This window comes from Lycorma delicatula, chromosome 1 (genome assembly GCF_047948215.1).
Source record: "Lycorma delicatula isolate Av1 chromosome 1, ASM4794821v1, whole genome shotgun sequence".
Lineage (NCBI taxonomy): Eukaryota > Metazoa > Arthropoda > Insecta > Hemiptera > Fulgoridae > Lycorma > Lycorma delicatula.
Window position 1 is genome coordinate 403,737,109 of NC_134455.1, and position 20,491 is coordinate 403,757,599.

The following is a 20,491-nucleotide window of genomic DNA, read 5'->3' on the forward strand; positions in this document are numbered from 1 at the left end:
CTTTGCATTCCATTCCATTCCAAAGATAGGAACACCTTGCTCCACATGTTGAATCTCAGTGGCTATCCCACTTTCAGATTCATCTAGTAAATTTTGAGGGTTTAGAGGTTGCAATAAAAGTACTTGTTCACCATTAGGCACTGGGCTTATGGCATATAAGGAATTTCTCTGTCATACTATAGGCTACTATATTATCTTGAAAGTTTTGGTGATTGACATTGTAGTGGCAATTTTTGAAGTAGTTACAGGTCAAGGTGATTATTACAAAGATTATAAATGATTATATACCAAATATAGAAACATCACATTGTTCCTCCTCATGTTGAATTTCAGTAGTAGTAAAGTTTGATGCTTTGGAGGTTCCAGTGAAAGTACATCGCCACCATTAAGCGCTGGGCTTATAGCAAATGTCTTGTGTTCTGCACTCATGTGCCCAATTCTTCTCTGAAAGAACAATTTACAAAATGCTTTTAAAATCCAACAATTGGTGAAGGGAAAATTCTGACACTCACTTCCATAAGGTACAGAAGAGGCGACGGTTGTACAAATTAATAATTGCTTGTTTATAAAAACAGGTGACAAAAGAAGGGACTGAAATACTCATCATATATATATATATATATATATATATATATATCGATTTTGCTATTACATATGCTGTCGTTCTCCTCAAAGGGATGATGAATGGTACTGAGTATAAGGCACTGTTTTGCCCAGGAAGTGGGAAACTGAACCCATAAGCGGAAGAACTTCTTCAAGAAATCATAAGTAGTAGAATACAGAAAGCAACGGAAGGCATTGTATTGAAGGTCCTAGTGATAATCTCTCGCATTACACTATGATGCTATCTGGAAAGTACAGTATTGAAGAAGAATCCCATATTCTATCATTTTAAATTTATTATACAAAATCTGCAATTACTAATGGTCATGTAATGGGAAGATAATATACTATTCTTTGGTGGACATCTAAAAAGTTAAAAAATCATGGACATCTAAAAAGATATCTAGGCCTAAAAAGTTTAATTATAAATCATAAGTTTCATAAACATATTTATTTCTGTATTCTTTGTGTCTAATTCAAAAAGTAAATTAATCGACTTTTCCTTTCTGAAGGACAGTGATTTGATGAGACCGCTTGATCTTCACATCATTAAGCTGAGAACAAGTGCTTTCGAAAGATGTTAATCTGTAATTAAAGGAAAAAGGGAAATCTTGTTGACCAGCCTGTTATATTTGAAACAACGTTTGTCTCTGGTTTGAAATGATTTGTAGGATATTTCCATAATAATTGATAATGTATTAATATATCTGTTATTTTTAAAAAGTATTCATTTCTACTTAGTGGTTATTGTGTATAATGATTTTCTGTATGATTATGTTTGCAAGTTTGTATACTGTTTAATTAGGTATTCAGTACTGTATTTTATCTTTTTTGTATTTTACGTTTGAGATTATTATTGCCGACATATAAGCAAAGTGTGTAAGGACAACAGTTACATCAATTAGGTTGACTTTTGCAAATTCTACAGTTTTAATAATGAGAATACTGCATTTTTATTAGTTTGTAATGAATCGCATATAGTCTGAAGCTACTGATTTTCACTTGTTTGTCCCAATTATACAGATATGTCCGCTATGAATTCTTGCCTGAATTTTGGTATTCACTAATCTCAAAAATGTTGTTCGTTTTTCATTTTGAATATTTTCGACTGAATTTTATTTTCTTAAATCTAGCGTAGATTATGAAAAAAACATTATGTTCGGTAGTGCATGTTAATAGAATGTTTCTCTACTTAAAAATTATTGCTTTTTAAGTGGTTGTGTTTATTTTTGTCTGCAATTTCATGTGTTATTCTTCTTATATTCTTTAATATAACTTATTTACATTTTTATAAATTTCATATAAAATTAGGATATCTTATAAAATGATCGTTAGATTGATTGATGACCTGTAGACCTGTTGATTGATTCTCGTCTTACTCTTCCCAGCACATTCCCTCAAATTTATTCTTCTTCTTTGTGCCGAGTGGGTCAGCTACCTTTATTCCATGTATAAATATATAAAGTTCCATATATAAAGTAAAGGTACAGCGATGTTTACTGGTAGCATGCAGTTAAATATTTGATCGTACTTTAAAATTATTTGTAACTAAAGAAAAAATAAAATATAATTTAAAAACATAAAGTGCAGTGTTGCGGGTAACTATGGTAAAAAAAGAAGTTTTTGGTTTTCCATGGCAACAATATTTTTTCTTATTTATTATTTTAATACTGTGACTAACAGTAAAAACACATTCAGACGATTTAAGCTATTATAAATAGTATAAATAATATAACTGATAACTGATAAAATGAAAGGCAAACTAATATTGGCATCTGTCTTTGCTGTTTATGTAGCAGCACAGTGGTGGCGGTATGTAAATATTTAATTACAAAAAAAGTAATTGTAATTTTATGACCATCTAATAAGATTCTGTAATTTCTTAGTAATGTGTATTCCTTAATTCATGTGTATTATTTGCAGAACGAAACGTCGCCGTGCATCACAACCCCAAGCACCTCCGAGTCTACCACGTCCACGTCCATTAATTTATCCAGTGGGTACCTGCCTTGCATGCAAGGAGGTAAACTGCTGGGTAAAAAGGCGGAAGTTAGTTTATACTTAGCTTACTTCCAAAAACGGTAAGCTAATAATATTTAAATAATATCATATTATGAGGAAAATTATTAATATAATTAAGAATAAGTAAATTTCAATGAGTATAAGTATAATTTTATTGTTCTCTGAAGGTCTGGGCGTACATGATGCTTCTAACCTTGTACATGCCAGTACAAAAGCTTATTTACTTTAGATGTTTATTTTGTTTTTCGTAACTTTGTTTAATCATATAATCATATATATAACTCTAACATGTTATTCTCATTCTTTCATTATGCTTGTTTAAATTTACATGGCAATACCGCAGAACATATCAGTAAAGTATTCCAGTGGCGGTTATCCAATAGGAATAGTGGACTATCACCAGATAAGTGAATTGAAAAATGTGTTGAATCTGAAATGATAATAAATATGATGACTTTACACTATAATCCTGCAATAACTACTTCTATAGAAATTACTATTCTACATTATTTTTAATTTGATGATGTAGCTATTAAAGCATATATCATATGTCTTCTGCTATCACAAACTAGAAAAAAACTGTAAATTATTAGGGTTAAGTGCTGTGACCTGTCTTAAGTGGTTTTCGCTTATGAACAAAATTTTTAATTCAATTTAATGATAATATGTCATTCACATGAGGAGGTGGTTATTAAATCATTTTCACTAGAAGGTGGAGCCAAATACTAATCTTCAGTTTGGTATACGTGAAAAATATAAAGGAATCATATTGCCTGCCTGAATAGTAATAATTAATGATAAAAAAAGCCATATTCTTCCTTAAGTATTATTTCAAATTTTTTAGGTGATAAATTTCTCCACAAGTTTCATGTATTGAAATAACAAATATTAGATTAAACTATAAACGGTGTAACTCTTCTTCTAAATTTTAGGTATATTCTTTTTTGTCTAATTATGTTCATTTTCTTTCTATTTTACAGCCTTCAAAATTTTTCGTGAATGGACACAATTTGAAATAAATATTTATTAAAAGTATAAAGGTATGTGAAACTTTGCATTTTCTTTTTTTTTTCTTTCTATATTTATGATATATTATATATAATGATAGTTTACATAAAAATGAGAGGTGAAATGTTCAAAACCGCCCCTAATTCGCAGTACTCTGTTTATATCGGTTTTTAAAATTTAATCTGTTTATCTGTAGGATTTAATTTTTTTTTTTTAATTTTCCACCCATAAGTCGAGAAATATATGTTGAATATAATGAAATTTTCATTAAGGTGACAAATTTAAGTTTTACAGATAACTTGATGAAACATTCTTACGGTTTTACTAGTTATTCTTGCAATTATCAAATGTAGTACTATGAATGTAGGACAAACTATAACAAACGACAAACATCACAAGCATTGTGTTGTTATTAAAGTTGAGGCACAAAAACCCGTACACAAAAACTGACGTCATCAATCCATAATATTGGTATGGTGTCATGATGGAGAAATGAAAAAAAAACGTTTAGTACACTTGTTGCATGGATGCCAAATCGTGTACATTGAGTGATTAAGAATAAAGATAAACATATTAATTATATTAGATATTCACAGATTGTACAAGTATGGTTTCATTTGGAACTATTATTGAATAACTTCCTTGTCTGGATTAATTTGCATGCTTAATTTAACACTCTAGATTATTTTATTTTTAACATTCAATCATTCTAATTTAACTATTCTTTGTGTTTTACAGGCATCAAAATTTTTAACAATATTATTTAAGAAACGTGGGCATAAGACATTTTATAAATTATTCTACTTTGTTAAGGAAATTTAAATTAAAATTTATCGGTGAAAAATCAAGTGTTTAATTTGGGGAAAAAAAGGTTAGTGAAATTGCACTTTGTTTTATAAGAAGATGGCACGTTGTAATTTTTTAGCTGTATGATAAAAGTTTCTTTAGTAATGAAATAAACTTATCGTTACAATAGATTATTATTTACAAAAGTACTCTAGTAATAATAATTGCTATTCTTTGTTTCATACTTATCGTAATGTAAGGACATAATTAGGATCAAAATAGAGGAGGAATGAAGTGTAAGCCCACTCGCATAAAAGAAAAGTTTACTTAGTAAACTGAGGTAGTCGTAATATAGCGGGTTAGGGATTGTGATGGTTTTCTAATATATTCAATATAAAGAATTCCTATCACAGTATAGGCTACTATATTATCTTTGATGATTGACATGGTAGTGCCTCTTTTGAAACCTTTCTAGGTCAGTAAGTTCCTTTTTGAGTAAGTATGTGAGATTTAGTGCTCTGACTACCAATATAGTTTATTTAAAAAATGAGTACCATTCCTTTTTGGAGATTTAGTAGTAATTAATTTACGAATGCAATCACAAAAATTATTACGATTTATATGAATACAAGATAGATATTTATTAATTACCAGCAATACACATAAAGTAATATGTGTGATGCGAAGAGTCATCAATTTTCAGTTCATTATTTCAAATATTCAAATTGTTATTTCAGTAATTTTTAAAATTCGGGTGATGCAATGCCAAGCTGGTTATAGGACAATTTCTGATGACATAGATATCTCGTTGTTTATATTAACTTTCTTATAACACTACTTAATATTTGGTATTTACGTAAAAAGTTTTTAATTGTTTGTATATTGTTATAAAAATAATTTTTTTTTAATTTCAGTACTGAAGAAGCATTTGAAAGCAAATTGTATGAAGTTGAATATGATAATTTTAAAGTTCAAATTTGAAAAAAAATCATAAAATCTGTAACAAGTTATAAAAGTAAAACATCATCATAAAATTTATTTAATGAAATGTACACTACAATTATAAAATTTCTTAATTTGATATTAGTTATTAATTTGTAAAACATTTGATCACATTGCATGTATTATTTGGAAAATTAAGCCAAACTTATTTACCTTAAAGGGGATGATACCCTTCTTCATTAAATAACTCTGTTGTAGTACAATAAATGTTTTCCTTTTTTTTATTTTAATTTTTATATTTTATTTGTTATAAAGTATAATATCAATCTATGATGTGTTTTACGTTTTATATGCTTTTGTGTTTTTGGAACTTTGATCCATGAATTATAATAAAAGTTTCAAAGTAAAAATGTTGATAAAATATAGAACTATGATTTTTTTTCTAAGTAGCAGTCCTTCCAACAACTGGTAAACACTTTGTTTGCTAAATTTACAATAAATAGCACTTGCTGTACAGTAGCAACATATTCTGCCAGACCTTTGATTATATAAATGTTGGAATACCATCAAAACTAGTACAGCTCTGGATCTAATAGAGTTAACATCCTAGATTCTAAAAGCTAGACTTTTTTGCTGTTGAAATCGCAAGGACGTGTTTGTTTAATCCAGCTATTGTTATCAGATGTTTTGAGCATTGTACACCAAAGATAAGAGGAAAGTGCAGGCCAAAGAAGAACGAAGAGGTCTTCGGAAGAAGAAGAGGGAGAAGAAGAAGAAGGAAGACCAACCACTCGTCTCAACATCACGAACTGGAGTCGGAACAGAGCCCAGCAGAGATGCGTCCTGAAGGGCAGCCATACCAGAAGCGGATGAAGAGCTTCTACACAACCTCTCCTTTTCAAAACTTACAGGAAAGATAAAATAACCCAGCAATTGCGACTCCTCCGGAAAAGGAGACACATTGCTCTTTCCTTATAGCTAGTGCCACGTTGTGGCATATTCCTGCTAGCCTATTAAGCGTTAGCACCGAAAGGACTTCAGTGGACGTTCTGAAGGGGAATTACGTCGGGAGGACAGGCTTTATAAGCCTAGTTTTCTGCGTTCGGCCCATGAAATGGGTTCGATAACGCTGGTTGAACAATGGATTGGAATGCAATTAAATACGTCTTAAAATACTAAATAATAATAAAGAAAACTTGAAAAAATTAGACCCGCTAACTAAAAATAAACCTCAAAAACACGCCCGATAGAATCACCCAGCAGCAAGGGACTCTATCCAGGTTCTGCGATAAAGTAGGGAGTAATAAACTCCCGCCAACTTTGCATTCCATTCCATTCCAAAGATAGGAACACCTTGCTCCACATGTTGAATCTCAGTGGCTATCCCACTTTCAGATTCATCTAGTAAATTTTGAGGGTTTAGAGGTTGCAATAAAAGTACTTGTTCACCATTAGGCACTGGGCTTATGGCATATAAGGAATTTCTCTGTCATACTATAGGCTACTATATTATCTTGAAAGTTTTGGTGATTGACATTGTAGTGGCAATTTTTGAAGTAGTTACAGGTCAAGGTGATTATTACAAAGATTATAAATGATTATATACCAAATATAGAAACATCACATTGTTCCTCCTCATGTTGAATTTCAGTAGTAGTAAAGTTTGATGCTTTGGAGGTTCCAGTGAAAGTACATCGCCACCATTAAGCGCTGGGCTTATAGCAAATGTCTTGTGTTCTGCACTCATGTGCCCAATTCTTCTCTGAAAGAACAATTTACAAAATGCTTTTAAAATCCAACAATTGGTGAAGGGAAAATTCTGACACTCACTTCCATAAGGTACAGAAGAGGCGACGGTTGTACAAATTAATAATTGCTTGTTTATAAAAACAGGTGACAAAAGAAGGGACTGAAATACTCATCATATATATATATATATATATATATATATATATATCGATTTTGCTATTACATATGCTGTCGTTCTCCTCAAAGGGATGATGAATGGTACTGAGTATAAGGCACTGTTTTGCCCAGGAAGTGGGAAACTGAACCCATAAGCGGAAGAACTTCTTCAAGAAATCATAAGTAGTAGAATACAGAAAGCAACGGAAGGCATTGTATTGAAGGTCCTAGTGATAATCTCTCGCATTACACTATGATGCTATCTGGAAAGTACAGTATTGAAGAAGATCCCATATTCTGTCATTTTAAATTTATTATACAAAATCTGCAATTACTAATGGTCATGTAATGGGAAGATAATATACTATTCTTTGGTGGACATCTAAAAAGTTAAAAAATCATGGACATCTAAAAAGATATCTAGGCCTAAAAAGTTTAATTATAAATCATAAGTTTCATAAACATATTTATTTCTGTATTCTTTGTTTCTAATTCAAAAAGTAAATTAATCGACTTTTCCTTTCTGAAGGACAGTGATTTGATGAGACCGCTTGTTCTTCACATCATTAAGCTGAGAACAAGTGCTTTCGAAAGATGTTAATCTGTAATTAAAGGAAAAAAGGAAATCTTGTTGACCAGCCTGTTATATTTGAAACAACGTTTGTCTCTGGTTTGAAATGATTTGTAGGATATTTCCATAATAATTGATAATGTATTAATATATCTGTTATTTTTAAAAAGTATTCATTTCTACTTAGTGGTTATTGTGTATAATGATTTTCTGTATGATTATGTTTGCAAGTTTGTATACTGTTTAATTAGGTATTCAGTACTGTATTTTATCTATTTGTATTTTACGTTTGAGATTATTATTGCCGACATATAAGCAAAGTGTGTAAGGACAACAGTTACATCAATTAGGTTGACTTTTGCAAATCCTACAGTTTTAATAAAGAGAATACTGCATTTTTATTAGTTTGTAATGAATCGCATAAAGTCTGAAGCTACTGATTTTCACTTGTTTGTCCCAATTATACAGATATGTCCGCTATGAATTCTTGCCTGAATTTTGGTATTCACTAATCTCAAAAATGTTGTTCGTTTTTCATTTTGAATATTTTCGACTGAATTTTATTTTCTTAAACCTAGCGTAGATTATGAAAAAAACATTATGTTCGGTAGTGCATGTTAATAGAATGTTTCTCTACTTAAAAATTATTGCTTTTTAAGTGGTTGTGTTTATTTTTGTCTGCAATTTCATGTGTTATTCTTCTTATATTCTTTAATATAACTTATTTACATTTTTATAAATTTCATATAAAATTAGGATATCTTATAAAATGATCGTTAGATTGATTGATGACCTGTAGACCTGTTGATTGATTCTCGTCTTACTCTTCCCAGCACATTCCCTCAAATTTATTCTTCTTCTTTGTGCCGAGTGGGTCAGCTACCTTTATTCCATGTATAAATATATAAAGTTCCATATATAAAGTAAAGGTACAGCGATGTTTACTGGTAGCATGCAGTTAAATATTTGATCGTACTTTAAAATTATTTGTAACTAAAGAAAAAATAAAATATAATTTAAAAACATAAAGTGCAGTGTTGCGGGTAACTATGGTAAAAAAAGAAGTTTTTGGTTTTCCATGGCAACAATATTTTTTCTTATTTATTATTTTAATACTGTGACTAACAGTAAAAACACATTCAGACGATTTAAGCTATTATAAATAGTATAAATAATATAACTGATAACTGATAAAATGAAAGGCAAACTAATATTGGCATCTCTCTTTGCTGTTTATGTAGCAGCACAGTGGTGGCGGTATGTAAATATTTAATTACAAAAAAAGTAATTGTAATTTTATGACCATCTAATAAGATTCTGTAATTTCTTAGTAATGTGTATTCCTTAATTCATGTGTATTATTTGCAGAACGAAACATCGCCGTGCATCACAACCCCAAGCACCTCCGAGTCTACCACGTCCACGTCCATTAATTTATCCAGTGGGTACCTGCCTTGCATGCAAGGAGGTAAACTGCTGGGTAAAAAGGCGGAAGTTAGTTTATACTTAGCTTACTTCCAAAAACGGTAAGCTAATAATATTTAAATAATATCATATTATGAGGAAAATTATTAATATAATTAAGAATAAGTAAATTTCAATGAGTATAAGTATAATTTTATTGTTCTCTGAAGGTCTGGGCGTACATGATGCTTCTAACCTTGTACATGCCAGTACAAAAGCTTATTTACTTTAGATGTTTATTTTGTTTTTCGTAACTTTGTTTAATCATATAATCATATATATAACTCTAACATGTTATTCTCATTCTTTCATTATGCTTGTTTAAATTTACATGGCAATACCGCAGAACATATCAGTAAAGTATTCCAGTGGCGGTTATCCAATAGGAATAGTGGACTATCACCAGATAAGTGAATTGAAAAATGTGTTGAATCTGAAATGATAATAAATATGATGACTTTACACTATAATCCTGCAATAACTACTTCTATAGAAATTACTATTCTACATTATTTTTAATTTGATGATGTAGCTATTAAAGCATATATCATATGTCTTCTGCTATCACAAACTAGAAAAAAACTGTAAATTATTAGGGTTAAGTGCTGTGACCTGTCTTAAGTGGTTTTCGCTTATGAACAAAATTTTTAATTCAATTTAATGATAATATGTCATTCACATGAGGAGGTGGTTATTAAATCATTTTCACTAGAAGGTGGAGCCAAATACTAATCTTCAGTTTGGTATACGTGAAAAATATAAAGGAATCATATTGCCTGCCTGAATAGTAATAATTAATGATAAAAAAAGCCATATTCTTCCTTAAGTATTATTTCAAATTTTTTAGGTGATAAATTTCTCCACAAGTTTCATGTATTGAAATAACAAATATTAGATTAAACTATAAACGGTGTAACTCTTCTTCTAAATTTTAGGTATATTCTTTTTTGTCTAATTATGTTCATTTTCTTTCTATTTTACAGCCTTCAAAATTTTTCGTGAATGGACACAATTTGAAATAAATATTTATTAAAAGTATAAAGGTATGTGAAACATTGCATTTTCTTTTTTTTTCTTTCTTTATTTATGATATATTATATATAATGATAGTTTACATAAAAATGAGAGGTGAAATGTTCAAAACCGCCCCTAATTCGCAGTACTCTGTTTATATCGGTTTTTAAAATTTAATCTGTTTATCTGTAGGATTTAATTTTTTTTTTTTAATTTTCCACCCATAAGTCGAGAAATATATGTTGAATATAATGAAATTTTCATTAAGGTGACAAATTTAAGTTTTACAGATAACTTGATGAAACATTCTTACGGTTTTACTAGTTATTCTTGCAATTATCAAATGTAGTACTATGAATGTAGGACAAACTATAACAAACGACAAACATCACCAGCATTGTGTTGTTATTAAAGTTGAGGCACAAAAACCCGTACACAAAAACTGACGTCATCAATCCATAATATTGGTATGGTGTCATGATGGAGAAATGAAAAAAAAAACGTTTAGTACACTTGTTGCATGGATGCCAAATCGTGTACATTGAGTGATTAAGAATAAAGATAAACATATTAATTATATTAGATATTCACAGATTGTACAAGTATGGTTTCATTTGGAACTATTATTGAATAACTTCCTTGTCTGGATTAATTTGCATGCTTAATTTAACACTCTAGATTATTTTATTTTTAACATTCAATCATTCTAATTTAACTATTCTTTGTGTTTTACAGGCATCAAAATTTTTAACAATATTATTTAAGAAACGTGGGCATAAGACATTTTATAAATTATTCTACTTTGTTAAGGAAATTTAAATTAAAATTTATCGGTGAAAAATCAAGTGTTTAATTTGGGGAAAAAAAGGTTAGTGAAATTGCACTTTGTTTTATAAGAAGATGGCTCGTTGTAATTTTTTAGCTGTATGATAAAAGTTTCTTTAGTAATGAAATAAACTTATCGTTACAATAGATTATTATTTACAAAAGTACTCTAGTAATAATAATTGCTATTCTTTGTTTCATACTTATCGTAATGTAAGGACATAATTAGGATCGAAATAGAGGAGGAATGAGGTGTAAGCCCACTCGCATAAAAGAAAAGTTTACTTAGTAAACTGAGGTAGTCGTAATATAGCGGGTTAGGGATTGTGATGGTTTTCTAATATATTCAATATAAAGAATTCCTATCACAGTATAGGCTACTATATTATCTTTGATGATTGACGTGGTAGTGCCTCTTTTGAAACCTTTCTAGGTCAGTAAGTTCCTTTTTGAGTAAGTATGTGAGATTTAGTGCTCTGACTACCAATATAGAGTTTATTTAAAAAATGAGTACCATTCCTTTTTGGAGATTTAGTAGTAATTAATTTACGAATGCAATCACAAAAATTATTACGATTTATATGAATACAAGATAGATATTTATTAATTACCAGCAATACACATAAAGTAATATGTGTGATGCGAAGAGTCATCTGTTTTCAGTTCATTATTTCAAATATTCAAATTGTTATTTCAGTAATTTTTAAAATTCGGGTGATGCAATGCCAAGCTGGTTATAGGACAATTTCTGATGACATAGATATCTCGTTGTTTATATTAACTTTCTTATAACACTACTTAATATTTGGTATTTACGTAAAAAGTTTTTAATTGTTTGTATATTGTTATAAAAATAATTTTTTTTTAATTTCAGTACTGAAGAAGCATTTGAAAGCAAATTGTATGAAGTTGAATATGATAATTTTAAAGTTCAAATTTGAAAAAAAATCATAAAATCTGTAACAAGTTATAAAAGTAAAACATCATCATAAAATTTATTTAATGAAATGTACACTACAATTATAAAAATTCTTAATTTGATATTAGTTATTAATTTGTAAAACATTTGATCACATTGCATGTATTATTTGGAAAATTAAGCCAAACTTATTTACCTTAAAGGGGATACCCTTCTTCATTAAATAACTCTGTTGTAGTACAATAAATGTTTTCCTTTTTTTTATTTTAATTTTTATATTTTATTTGTTATAAAGTATAATATCAATCTATGATGTGTTTTACGTTTTATATGCTTTTGTGTTTTTGGAACTTTGATCCATGAATTATAATAAAAGTTTCAAAGTAAAAATGTTGATAAAATATAGAACTATGATTTTTTTTCTAAGTAGCAGTCCTTCCAACAACTGGTAAACACTTTGTTTGCTAAATTTACAATAAATAGCACTTGCTGTACAGTAGCAACATATTCCGCCAGACCTTTGATTATATAAATGTTGGAATACCATCAAAACTAGTACAGCTCTGGATCTAATAGAGTTAACATCCTAGATTCTAAAAGCTAGACTTTTTTGCTGTTGAAATCGCAAGGACGTGTTTGTTTAATCCAGCTATTGTTATCAGATGTTTTGAGCATTGTACACCAAAGATAAGAGGAAAGTGCAGGCCAAAGAAGAACGAAGAGGTCTTCGGAAGAAGAAGAGGGAGAAGAAGAAGAAGGAAGACCAACCACTCGTCTCAACATCACGAACTGGAGTCCGGAACAGAGCCCAGCAGAGATGCGTCCTGAAGGGCAGCCATACCAGAAGCGGATGAAGAGCTTCTACACAACCTCTCCTTTTCAAAACTTACAGGAAAGATAAAATAACCCAGCAATTGCGACTCCTCCGGAAAAGGAGACACATTGCTCTTTCCTTATAGCTAGTGCCACGTTGTGGCGTATTCCTGCTAGCCTATTAAGCGTTAGCACCGAAAGGACTTCAGTGGACGTTCTGAAGGGGAATTACGTCGGGAGGACAGGCTTTATAAGCCTAGTTTTCTGCGTTCGGCCCATGAAATGGGTTCGATAACGCTGGTTGAACAATGGATTGGAATGCAATTAAATACGTCTTAAAATACTAAATAATAATAAAGAAAACTTGAAAAAATTAGACCCGCTAACTAAAAATAAACCTCAAAAACACGCCCGATAGAATCACCCAGCAGCAAGGGACTCTATCCAGGTTCTGCGATAAAGTAGGGAGTAATAAACTCCCGCCAACTTTGCATTCCATTCCATTCCAAAGATAGGAACACCTTGCTCCACATGTTGAATCTCAGTGGCTATCCCACTTTCAGATTCATCTAGTAAATTTTGAGGGTTTAGAGGTTGCAATAAAAGTACTTGTTCACCATTAGGCACTGGGCTTATGGCATATAAGGAATTTCTCTGTCATACTATAGGCTACTATATTATCTTGAAAGTTTTGGTGATTGACATTGTAGTGGCAATTTTTGAAGTAGTTACAGGTCAAGGTGATTATTACAAAGATTATAAATGATTATATACCAAATATAGAAACATCACATTGTTCCTCCTCATGTTGAATTTCAGTAGTAGTAAAGTTTGATGCTTTGGAGGTTCCAGTGAAAGTACATCGCCACCATTAAGCGCTGGGCTTATAGCAAATGTCTTGTGTTCTGCACTCATGTGCCCAATTCTTCTCTGAAAGAACAATTTACAAAATGCTTTTAAAATCCAACAATTGGTGAAGGGAAAATTCTGACACTCACTTCCATAAGGTACAGAAGAGGCGACGGTTGTACAAATTAATAATTGCTTGTTTATAAAAACAGGTGACAAAAGAAGGGACTGAAATACTCATCATATATATATATATATATATATATATATCGATTTTGCTATTACATATGCTGTCGTTCTCCTCAAAGGGATGATGAATGGTACTGAGTATAAGGCACTGTTTTGCCCAGGAAGTGGGAAACTGAACCCATAAGCGGAAGAACTTCTTCAAGAAATCATAAGTAGTAGAATACAGAAAGCAACGGAAGGCATTGTATTGAAGGTCCTAGTGATAATATCTCGCATTACACTATGATGCTATCTGGAAAGTACAGTATTGAAGAAGAATCCCATATTCTGTCATTTTAAATTTATTATACAAAATCTGCAATTACTAATGGTCATGTAATGGGAAGATAATATACTATTCTTTGGTGGACATCTAAAAAGTTAAAAAATCATGGACATCTAAAAAGATATCTAGGCCTAAAAAGTTTAATTATAAATCATAAGTTTCATAAACATATTTATTTCTGTATTCTTTGTTTCTAATTCAAAAAGTAAATTAATCGACTTTTCCTTTCTGAAGGACAGTGATTTGATGAGACCGCTTGATCTTCACATCATTAAGCTGAGAACAAGTGCTTTCGAAAGATGTTAATCTGTAATTAAAGGAAAAAGGGAAATCTTGTTGACCAGCCTGTTATATTTGAAACAACGTTTGTCTCTGGTTTGAAATGATTTGTAGGATATTTCCATAATAATTGATAATGTATTAATATATCTGTTATTTTTAAGAAGTATTCATTTCTACTTAGTGGTTATTGTGTATAATGATTTTCTGTATGATTATGTTTGCAAGTTTGTATACTGTTTAATTAGGTATTCAGTACTGTATTTTATCTTTTTTGTATTTTACGTTTGAGATTATTATTGCCGACATATAAGCAAAGTGTGTAAGGACAACAGTTACATCAATTAGGTTGACTTTTGCAAATTCTACAGTTTTAATAAAGAGAATACTGCATTTTTATTAGTTTGTAATGAATCGCATATAGTCTGAAGCTACTGATTTTCACTTGTTTGTCCCAATTATACAGATATGTCCGCTATGAATTCTTGCCTGAATTTTGGTATTCACTAATCTCAAAAATGTTGTTCGTTTTTCATTTTGAATATTTTCGACTGAATTTTATTTTCTTAAATCTAGCGTAGATTATGAAAAAAACATTATGTTCGGTAGTGCATGTTAATAGAATGTTTCTCTACTTAAAAATTATTGCTTTTTAAGTGGTTGTGTTTATTTTTGTCTGCAATTTCATGTGTTATTCTTCTTATATTCTTTAATATAACTTATTTACATTTTTATAAATTTCATATAAAATTAGGATATCTTATAAAATGATCGTTAGATTGATTGATGACCTGTAGACCTGTTGATTGATTCTCGTCTTACTCTTCCCAGCACATTCCCTCAAATTTATTCTTCTTCTTTGTGCCGAGTGGGTCAGCTACCTTTATTCCATGTATAAATATATAAAGTTCCATATATAAAGTAAAGGTACAGCGATGTTTACTGGTAGCATGCAGTTAAATATTTGATCGTACTTTAAAATTATTTGTAACTAAAGAAAAAATAAAATATAATTTAAAAACATAAAGTGCAGTGTTGCGGGTAACTATGGTAAAAAAAGAAGTTTTTGGTTTTCCATGGCAACAATATTTTTTCTTATTTATTATTTTAATACTGTGACTAACAGTAAAAACACATTCAGACGATTTAAGCTATTATAAATAGTATAAATAATATAACTGATAACTGATAAAATGAAAGGCAAACTAATATTGGCATCTGTCTTTGCTGTTTATGTAGCAGCACAGTGGTGGCGGTATGTAAATATTTAATTACAAAAAAAGTAATTGTAATTTTATGACCATCTAATAAGATTCTGTAATTTCTTAGTAATGTGTATTCCTTAATTCATGTGTATTATTTGCAGAACGAAACGTCGCCGTGCATCACAACCCCAAGCACCTCCGAGTCTACCACGTCCACGTCCATTAATTTATCCAGTGGGTACCTGCCTTGCATGCAAGGAGGTAAACTGCTGGGTAAAAAGGCGGAAGTTAGTTTATACTTAGCTTACTTCCAAAAACGGTAAGCTAATAATATTTAAATAATATCATATTATGAGGAAAATTATTAATATAATTAAGAATAAGTAAATTTCAATGAGTATAAGTATAATTTTATTGTTCTCTGAAGGTCTGGGCGTACATGATGCTTCTAACCTTGTACATGCCAGTACAAAAGCTTATTTACTTTAGATGTTTATTTTGTTTTTCGTAACTTTGTTTAATCATATAATCATATATATAACTCTAACATGTTATTCTCATTCTTTCATTATGCTTGTTTAAATTTACATGGCAATACCGCAGAACATATCAGTAAAGTATTCCAGTGGCGGTTATCCAATAGGAATAGTGGACTATCACCAGATAAGTGAATTGAAAAATGTGTTGAATCTGAAATGATAATAAATATGATGACTTTACACTATAATCCTGCAATAACTACTTCTATAGAAATTACTATTCTACAGTATTTTTAATTTGATGATGTAGCTATTAAAGCATATATCATATGTCTTCTGCTATCACAAACTAGAAAAAAACTGTAAATTATTAGGGTTAAGTGCTGTGACCTGTCTTAAGTGGTTTTCGCTTATGAACAAAATTTTTAATTCAATTTAATGATAATATGTCATTCACATGAGGAGGTGGTTATTAAATCATTTTCACTAGAATGTGGAGCCAAATACTAATCTTCAGTTTGGTATACGTGAAAAATATAAAGGAATCATATTGCCTGCCTGAATAGTAATAATTAATGATAAAAAAAGCCATATTCTTCCTTAAGTATTATTTCAAATTTTTTAGGTGATAAATTTCTCCACAAGTTTCATGTATTGAAATAACAAATATTAGATTAAACTATAAACGGTGTAACTCTTCTTCTAAATTTTAGGTATATTCTTTTTTGTCTAATTATGTTCATTTTCTTTCTATTTTACAGCCTTCAAAATTTTTCGTGAATGGACACAATTTGAAATAAATATTTATTAAAAGTATAAAGGTATGTGAAACATTGCATTTTCTTTTTTTTTCTTTCTTTATTTATGATATATTATATATAATGATAGTTTACATAAAAATGAGAGGTGAAATGTTCAAAACCGCCCCTAATTCGCAGTACTCTGTTTATATCGGTTTTTAAAATTTAATCTGTTTATCTGTAGGATTTAATTTTTTTTTTTTAATTTTCCACCCATAAGTCGAGAAATATATGTTGAATATAATGAAATTTTCATTAAGGTGACAAATTTAAGTTTTACAGATAACTTGATGAAACATTCTTACGGTTTTACTAGTTATTCTTGCAATTATCAAATGTAGTACTATGAATGTAGGACAAACTATAACAAACGACAAACATCACCAGCATTGTGTTGTTATTAAAGTTGAGGCACAAAAACCCGTACACAAAAACTGACGTCATCAATCCATAATATTGGTATGGTGTCATGATGGAGAAATGAAAAAAAAAACGTTTAGTACACTTGTTGCATGGATGCCAAATCGTGTACATTGAGTGATTAAGAATAAAGATAAACATATTAATTATATTAGATATTCACAGATTGTACAAGTATGGTTTCATTTGGAACTATTATTGAATAACTTCCTTGTCTGGATTAATTTGCATGCTTAATTTAACACTCTAGATTATTTTATTTTTAACATTCAATCATTCTAATTTAACTATTCTTTGTGTTTTACAGGCATCAAAATTTTTAACAATATTATTTAAGAAACGTGGGCATAAGACATTTTATAAATTATTCTACTTTGTTAAGGAAATTTAAATTAAAATTTATCGGTGAAAAATCAAGTGTTTAATTTGGGGAAAAAAAGGTTAGTGAAATTGCACTTTGTTTTATAAGAAGATGGCTCGTTGTAATTTTTTAGCTGTATGATAAAAGTTTCTTTAGTAATGAAATAAACTTATCGTTACAATAGATTATTATTTACAAAAGTACTCTAGTAATAATAATTGCTATTCTTTGTTTCATACTTATCGTAATGTAAGGACATAATTAGGATCGAAATAGAGGAGGAATGAGGTGTAAGCCCACTCGCATAAAAGAAAAGTTTACTTAGTAAACTGAGGTAGTCGTAATATAGCGGGTTAGGGATTGTGATGGTTTTCTAATATATTCAATATAAAGAATTCCTATCACAGTATAGGCTACTATATTATCTTTGATGATTGACGTGGTAGTGCCTCTTTTGAAACCTTTCTAGGTCAGTAAGTTCCTTTTTGAGTAAGTATGTGAGATTTAGTGCTCTGACTACCAATATAGAGTTTATTTAAAAAATGAGTACCATTCCTTTTTGGAGATTTAGTAGTAATTAATTTACGAATGCAATCACAAAAATTATTACGATTTATATGAATACAAGATAGATATTTATTAATTACCAGCAATACACATAAAGTAATATGTGTGATGCGAAGAGTCATCTGTTTTCAGTTCATTATTTCAAATATTCAAATTGTTATTTCAGTAATTTTTAAAATTCGGGTGATGCAATGCCAAGCTGGTTATAGGACAATTTCTGATGACATAGATATCTCGTTGTTTATATTAACTTTCTTATAACACTACTTAATATTTGGTATTTACGTAAAAAGTTTTTAATTGTTTGTATATTGTTATAAAAATAATTTTTTTTTAATTTCAGTACTGAAGAAGCATTTGAAAGCAAATTGTATGAAGTTGAATATGATAATTTTAAAGTTCAAATTTGAAAAAAAATCATAAAATCTGTAACAAGTTATAAAAGTAAAACATCATCATAAAATTTATTTAATGAAATGTACACTACAATTATAAAAATTCTTAATTTGATATTAGTTATTAATTTGTAAAACATTTGATCACATTGCATGTATTATTTGGAAAATTAAGCCAAACTTATTTACCTTAAAGGGGATACCCTTCTTCATTAAATAACTCTGTTGTAGTACAATAAATGTTTTCCTTTTTTTTATTTTAATTTTTATATTTTATTTGTTATAAAGTATAATATCAATCTATGATGTGTTTTACGTTTTATATGCTTTTGTGTTTTTGGAACTTTGATCCATGAATTATAATAAAAGTTTCAAAGTAAAAATGTTGATAAAATATAGAACTATGATTTTTTTTCTAAGTAGCAGTCCTTCCAACAACTGGTAAACACTTTGTTTGCTAAATTTACAATAAATAGCACTTGCTGTACAGTAGCAACATATTCCGCCAGACCTTTGATTATATAAATGTTGGAATACCATCAAAACTAGTACAGCTCTGGATCTAATAGAGTTAACATCCTAGATTCTAAAAGCTAGACTTTTTTGCTGTTGAAATCGCAAGGACGTGTTTGTTTAATCCAGCTATTGTTATCAGATGTTTTGAGCATTGTACACCAAAGATAAGAGGAAAGTGCAGGCCAAAGAAGAACGAAGAGGTCTTCGGAAGAAGAAGAGGGAGAAGAAGAAGAAGGAAGACCAACCACTCGTCTCAACATCACGAACTGGAGTCCGGAACAGAGCCCAGCAGAGATGCGTCCTGAAGGGCAGCCATACCAGAAGCGGATGAAGAGCTTCTACACAACCTCTCCTTTTCAAAACTTACAGGAAAGATAAAATAACCCAGCAATTGCGACTCCTCCGGAAAAGGAGACACATTGCTCTTTCCTTATAGCTAGTGCCACGTTGTGGCGTATTCCTGCTAGCCTATTAAGCGTTAGCACCGAAAGGACTTCAGTGGACGTTCTGAAGGGGAATTACGTCGGGAGGACAGGCTTTATAAGCCTAGTTTTCTGCGTTCGGCCCATGAAATGGGTTCGATAACGCTGGTTGAACAATGGATTGGAATGCAATTAAATACGTCTTATAATACTAAATAATAATAAAGAAAACTTGAAAAAATTAGACCCGCTAACTAAAAATAAACCTCAAAAACACGCCCGATAGAATCACCCAGCAGCAAGGGACTCTATCCAGGTTCTGCGATAAAGTAGGGAGTAATAAACTCCCGCCAACTTTGCATTCCATTCCATTCCAAAGATAGGAACACCTTGCTCCACATGTTGAATCTCAGTGGCTATCCCACTTTCAGATTCATCTAGTAAATTTTGAGGGTTTAGAGGTTGCAATAAAAGTACTTGTTCACCATTAGGCACTGGGCTTATGGCATATAAGGAATTTCTCTGTCATACTATAGGCTACTATATTATCTTGAAAGTTTTGGTGATTGACATTGTAGTGGCAATTTTTGAAGTAGTTACAGGTCAAGGTGATTATTACAAAGATTATAAATGATTATATACCAAATATAGAAACATCACATTGTTCCTCCTCATGTTGAATTTCAGTAGTAGTAAAGTTTGATGCTTTGGAGGTTCCAGTGAAAGTACATCGCCACCATTAAGCGCTGGGCTTATAGCAAATGTCTTGTGTTCTGCACTCATGTGCCTAATTCTTCTCTGAAAGAACAATT